A 7,404-nucleotide genomic window follows, 5' to 3' on the forward strand; every position below is an offset into this window, starting at 1 on the left:
ATGTTACCTTGTTGACCTGATTGAAAGGCTAGATTCCACCCGTACATTATATTCATCAAGTGGACGTGAAATGATGCTATTACCACAACTGGATTAATGGTTCTTTGCGGATATGACAGAGGGTTGAGGTGAAAGGGGGAGCTAATAACAATGAGTACCTGAATGAAGAAAAGGTTTTAAAAGTGCTTTGTTGGTGGTTGTGCAACTCTTCTTGATGTGATTGAACTATTGAGTTGTATGATATGTGAATTATATGCCAATAAATCTGTTGAAAAACATTTTTAAAGAAAACTTCAAGTGGCAGGTACATAAGACAGAGTAAAATATATTTAAATGTGTAAAGACCTAGAATTAGAAACAAAAGTGTAAGAAGATGCTCAGCAGACCTTAAACTAAAAGAAGAAAAAATTCAAGGCTTGAGTGACAATATGGAAAGATTCTATGAGCAAAATATTGAATGAGGCAGGAGTCATCAAAAGATAGAAAGATTACACCAATTCACAATACCAAAGAGAACGGGTTAGCGTTCCACTATTTCAGGAGGAGCATGTAGACAAGAACAAATGGTTAAGACATATAAGCTGACCTGAAAATATTAGTCATATCCATGGCTCCAAGAATTGATGAATTACCAATAAAAATGGTCCAAGAAGCTGATGAAGCACTGGAAACACTTGTCTATGCCAGTATAGTTTGAAGACAACTAACTCCTTCATCAACTGACTGAAAAAGATCCATATTCCAAAGAAAGGTGACACAACAGAATGCTCAAATTATAGAAGGGTGTCCTTAATACCAAATGCAAGTACAATTTTGCTGAGGACCATCCAACAAAGTTTGCAGTAGTACATTAAGAGGGGGCTTCCTGTGATTAAGTTTAGATTTAGCAGAGGACATGGAACAATGGTTATCATTGCTGATATCAAATGGACCTTGACTCAAAGCAGAGAATACCAGAAAGAGGTTTGCTTGTGTTTTTTGTTTGTTTCTTTTATTTTGTTTTTTTGTCTATGCCAAGAAATTTGACTGTGTGGATTCATCATAAATTATGTATAACCTTGAGAAGAATGGGAATTCCAGAATCTTTTATTGTGCTTACATGGTATTGACACATGGATCGAGAGGGAGTTGTGTGAATGGAACAAAGAAATACCGCATGGCTTAGAATGAGGAAAGAAGTGCATCAGGGTTGTAGACTTTCACCATACATATTCAATCTGTATGCTGAGCAAATAATAAAAGAATATGGATTATATGAAGAAGAATGTGTCATCAGGAATGGAGGTATTCTTGTTAACAACCTGTGATATGTAGTTGACACAACTTTGCTTATTGAAAGTGAGGAAGGCAAACAGAATTTGCTGATGAAGATTAAGGATATCAGCCTTCAATGTGGATTACAACTCAATCTAAGAAAGACCAAAATCCTCGCAACGAGATCCATATGTAACATGTCCATGAAGAAAAGATTGATGTTCTCAAGTTTTTTGTCTCGCTAGGATATGCAAGCAATTCTCATGGAAGCAGTAGTGATGAGATCAAAGATGCATTGCATCAGGTAAATCTGCTGTCCCCTTTTGTATTGCAAAGCAAGGATGTTACTTTGAGGACAACTGTACAACTGACCCAAGTTGTGGTATTTTCCTTTGTTTCATACGCATGTAAAATTGGGAAATTGAATAAGAAGGCTGCAAAAGGATTGGTGCGTTTGAATTGTAGTGTCGAAGATTATTGAAAGTCCTATGGATGCTAAAAGACAAACCAGTCTGATTTGGAATAAGTAAGGTCAGAATGCTCTTTAGAGGGAAGGGTGATAAACGTAGGCTTAAATATTCAATTTTTTTCTATATTCATTTACCTTATTATTATTTTTTATAAAAGTTAGATGCTTTAATCATGGGGTTTTTTTAGGCTTTGTTAAGGCTCCTTCCCATCAATTATTTTTAAGCTCATTTTATTGGGGGGTTCTTACAGCTCTTATAACAATCCATACATCAATTGTATCAAGCATATTTGTGTATATGTTGCCATCATTATTCTCTAAAAATTTACACTCTATTAGAACTCTTGGTATCAGCTCCTCTTTTGACCCTCCCCTCCCTCCCACCCTCGTGACCCCTTGATAAATTATAAATTTCATCTCTTACATGGACCGCTGTTCCCTTCCCATGTGGTTTCTTCCCCCTTCCTCTTTCCATCTTTCCCCTACTCTCCTGATATTACTACTCCCATTTCTGTTCCTGAGGGGGTTATCTGTACCTGTGTACATGCTCTGGCCTAGCCTGAAGTGAAGGGCAAGATTGGAGTCATGATAATGTAGGGTGAGGTTGCCTGAGGAGCCAGAGGAATATTGTGTGTATCACCAGTGCTAAACTTCACCATGGTTGACTCATCCCTTCCTTGCAACCCTTCTGTGAGGGAATGTCTCATTGTCTACAGATGGGTTTAGGGTCTCTACTCTGACCTGCCCGGTTCTCAAAAATATGTTTGCTGGTTTGGGGTCTTAGATGCCCGTTACCTGATCCCTTCACACCTCGTGATAATACAAGCTGGTATGCTTCTTCCATGTGGACTTGTTGCTTCTCTTCTAGATAGCTGCTTGTTTAACTTCAAGCCTTTAAGACCCCAGATGCTATATATTTTGATAGCCAGGAACCATCAGCTTTCTTCACATTTGCCTGTGCACGCATTTTATCTTCAGCGATTATACCGGGAGGGTGAGCATCATTGAATTCCAGGTTGTAGAACAAAGTGTTCTTACATTGAGGGAGGGCCTGAGCAAAGGCCCCAAATCAGTCCACTCCCTCAATATTTTGCATTTTTATACATATGTACCTATGCCAATGCCTCTGTTTTTATGAATTAATATATTTACATAAGTGCACACCTATGTTTATACCTGTATCCATAGCTTTGCTTTCTTTTACCTTTCTCCTTTCCCACCAGCACCCCCGCCCTTCTTCTACCTCAGTGTTTCTCAACCTCCTTCCAAATGCCGTGACACTTTAATACAGGTCCCCATGTTGTGGTGATCCCCCTAACCATAAAATTATTTTCATTGCTACTTCATAACTGCAATTTTGCTGCTGTTATAAATTGTGAACAACCCTGTGAAAGGGTTGTTCAAGCCCCAGAGGGGTCACGATCCACAGGTTGAGAACCGCTGTTAATCAAACAATGGGAATTCCCCTCATTACATCATAGCTCCCAGTTTGGGTGAATAGGACAGACTCCATTGAGGCCTCACTTAGCATTGGAAGATTGGCCAAAGTTTGTTACTCCCCTGAGCTTCCTGTAGTGTTGTATTTGAAACTTTGGGTCAACTTCATCCATGCCCACTCTATTCATCCTGGGGTTTTTTTCTTTTCTTTTTTAAAATTTTGAATGATATCCATTTATTTTATACAAAAGGAAAACCCTAACACAGTAGAGTTTCATAATGACTTAGACAGTAGAGTTTCATAATGACTTAGACAAAACCAAATGGATGCTTTGGATTTTAATATGTTGTTAAAAAATTTAAAACTCAGGACAGTTTAGCAATGTTTTCATATTGGATCTCTTCAACTCTGCATCCTATGAAAGGTTCAGTTTCAAGAATGATAGTAGCTGAAAAAATCTTCTCATGGATATATACCTTCATATCCTCTGTAGCCACCATTTAAAGCTAGAAAAGCTAGAATTCATTTTCCTGGTGCTGGTCTTACTCTTTCTAAATGAGTCTGGTCAAATTTCAGCTTTTCTCCAGCATCAATCAGCTTTACAACAGCGGTTGTCAATATCTTCCATCGAAATACCCTTTTTCTTATATTTTCTCCAATTTCCCCCCAGAATTTTCTAGCAATTTCAGGCTATGGCTTGGCTTCCAGATCAAAAGCATCTGGGGTATTAAAAGCTTGTCTCCAAACAAGCAGCATCTAAGTTGAGATGGCATCTAAGTCCACATGGAAGAGGCACACCAACATTAGTCACCGAAGGATTATAAAGTCATATAATCTGAGGTCCAAGGAGGGATTAGTATCAGAGTCTAAATTGTGAGAATACTGTTTGCATAATTCTATGGATGACAGTGACAGCCCAAAATACATTTTTGGGAACCACATAGGAAATAAGTCTCTGGTGATCTCCCTCTATCCATAATTGAGGGATTGGAGGAAAGTAGCTACTAAACAGAATGAATTGTAGAGAAGAGTATAGAAGACCACAGGGATAAACTTGACTTGAATAGTTAAAACATTGCCAGTTGATTCCTGCCTCTCCACACTGGACCTGATCTGGTTTTCAACATTTTGTGTAATATTGTTGTTTTGCTTTTTTTGTTTATTCATATTAGAGTTTATCTCAGAGGTGTTATGTCTTTGGGGGTCACCCTCTTAAAGTTATTTTCTATGCTTTTCTGTTTTTCGGTATATGAAACCCAGGATTAATGAACCTATAAGGACAGCAAGAAGAATAAGAGTTTCAGGGGTGACATGGGGTACAGTGGTGGGAATGGGAGGAGGTTGTAAAAGGAAGACAGTGTCAAGCAGTCCAGGAAGGAAAAGAATGTTTGGAAACGGATTTTGGTACAATTGTACAATGATGGTTGATGTGATTGGACTATGTAATAATAAGATATATGTCTTAACTCCCAATTAATTATAGATTTTTAACAATTTATATACATAAATAATTTTACCCATAGACTATCCATTCATTTGATTGGTACCCTCGTGGTTCCTGTGTTGCTGGGAGACACAGCATGGTTGCTTAGTATATCAGCGGGGTCACACAAAGGCATCAGATGTACTGAGAGCCAAAATGGGATGTAGAACATTGGTGGACATACTGTCACAGGATGGGCCCCTCAAGTCCAAGGGCACTAGAAATGTGACTGAGAAGGAAGTCGACCGTGGTGACCTGAGTCTGGTAAAGCTGTGGGAGTGGAGCCTTTGGGATATTCACTTGCTGATGGGTCACAACTCAAGGTAAGGAAAACAGTGGAAACATCTGATGATCAGAATCCTCAAGGATAGCAACAACCAATAATTCTCACGGCCTCAAAGCATCTTGGAGATGACATTTGGTCGAGGAAATCAAAGGGAAGGAAAAATATAAATGTGGGCATCAATGAAAAGGCAGGAAATGTGTATAGAAAAAGATAAAACCCCAGAGCGTTAGTCGGCTTTAACTAGTCAACCCCTTAAAGGTCCTAGGAAATGCCATGTGTTGAGCAGACTGTGGTTGGGCAAGAAGGGGTGGCAAATGACCCTTGTACAACTGTACTGTTCCCAACTCAACTAAAATAGCTGTTTCTCTGATGGACCCTGCGCTCCTAGGACAAGACCAAGGATGCCACTGTGGGTTCCAGAAGGGGGGGTTATCCGTGAGAAAGAAACTCTTAACCATCCTGTGACAGGCAGGATTTTCCCCTGGTATGTGTGTGTTGGGGGCAAAGCAGGCCAACGCACAAGTAGGACAGGAGGATGACTTCCATGGCTAAGGCAGTGCCCCGTGTTCTGAAGAAGCTCAGCTATGCTTCCTGTTCTTGTTTCACACTCCTCTTGAACTGCCAATGAAATTCCTTCTGTTTTGCCTGTATAAATAAACTCGCTGTAGTGGCTGGTCAATCTTCTCCCTCATCAGGGAAAGGCTTCACCTGTCTTCAGCTTCGTCTGTCTTGTCTTTCTTCCATCCCCCACTATCCTGCCTCAGGGTGGTGCCCAGTTCGGGACATCTGTGAAGCACCCAAGAAGTTAGGGGGACAATAAATCACTGCCATCATGGAGTACAACTCAGCGACCATCTAGGACAGGGTAAAACTGCCACTGGGGTTTCTAGACTGTAATTCTTTATGGGAATAGAACACCTCAACTCCCCCCCACACACAGTGACTGGCTTCAAACTGCTGACCTTATGGTTGGCAGCCCAACTCATAACCACTAGGCTTCCTCCTTAATCTGATCACAGCCTTGATATAAATGAGTGAATTTTCATTTAGGGTGTAGCCTCCCCTTAGAAATAGACAATGTGTGGATACCAACAATTTTATGGCTAGATTTGGATCTTGCCTCTGGTTCCTTGGCCTCCTGTTAAATCATAGGCTGCCATCCCAGGAGTCACCAGTGGACTGCTGACCTTGGATTCATTTGGCCAATCTCAGATTCATTCAGCTTTGCATCCACCAGACCAGCGGTTCTCAACTGGTGGGTCGCGACCCCTTTGAGGGTCAAACAACCCTTTCACAGGGGTTGTCCAATTCATAACAGTAGCAAAATATAGTTATTAAGTAGGAACAAAAATATAGTTGCAAGGTCACCACAACATGAAGAACTATATTAAAGGGTCAAGGCATTAGGAAGGTTGAGAACCACTGCACTAGACCGTGGTCTTCCTGCTTAATCTTCTTGCAGGAGCCAGAAGCCTTCAGCTTACATCTGACCCACAGACATGAATAGCCTGGAGTGATTTCTACAATGATGTAAACCATTTCTTGATGTAAATTTTTCTATGGGCATACACTCAATCATCACTGGTTTTGCTTCTGTAGAGAACCCAGTCTCTCTGCCAGTCTTTGTAAGGGGGCCGATAGATATTTTTTCCTCACCTGCCAAAATTCCTATTGACCCTGAAAATTGCTATATTGCCCAGTGGTCCAGAAAGTGTGCTTCTCTTACCCTTTTGACCACACCCAACAAGAGTTGAAATGGACTGAGAAACATTTGCCAGTCTGGTGTTGGTGACCAGCAACCTAGCCCGACACAAGTCCTGAGCTTCATGTCCTTTTCCAAGATGGAAACGTTTGTATGAAAATAAATCGTCAATGAAAGGAAAGAGATGAACATATGGCTGAAGGGAAAGGAATGAGTAAATGGATTATGCTGCAGGGTAAATCTGAACATGATACTGAGAGCCATCAAGAGCTTCAGCACCTGGAACTAACTGCCAATTTCAAAATGAGCCAAGTATCTGGAGAACCTGACCAGCTCACATGGATACCTGCAACAGACCTAAATGACAGGTGCCTGCACAACCTCACCCTTTGCCCTACTTGAAAGACTGATAATTGAGAGGAAGGTTAATCCTTCAACTATGGAAAGGCTAGAAAAGCTTGAAGGGTGGTGTGCAATGGAGGGAATTAGTATGGCCCTTTAGGACTATACTATAGTACTTGTTGTATATATACTTGTACAGTACCCCTTGCATCTCTGCCCATGGTTAAGGTCCCATTTTGGCATGAGTTCATTATGCTAATAAGCCCATGGAATGGTTAGGTGTTCTGTCAACCTACTAAAAGTTGGACTCCACTAGAACCTCAGCAGGTCACAATCTAATGGTGTCTCCTTGTGTGTGGCCTCTGTATAAGAGCACATGAAGAACAGGTCTCTCTCTTTCCCCTTGCTTTCCTGCTTCTGCGACCATGAG

This window comes from Echinops telfairi, unplaced genomic scaffold, assembly GCF_000313985.2.
Source record: "Echinops telfairi isolate 266 unplaced genomic scaffold, ASM31398v2 ScPeMD7_7468;HRSCAF=8506_2, whole genome shotgun sequence".
Lineage (NCBI taxonomy): Eukaryota > Metazoa > Chordata > Mammalia > Afrosoricida > Tenrecidae > Echinops > Echinops telfairi.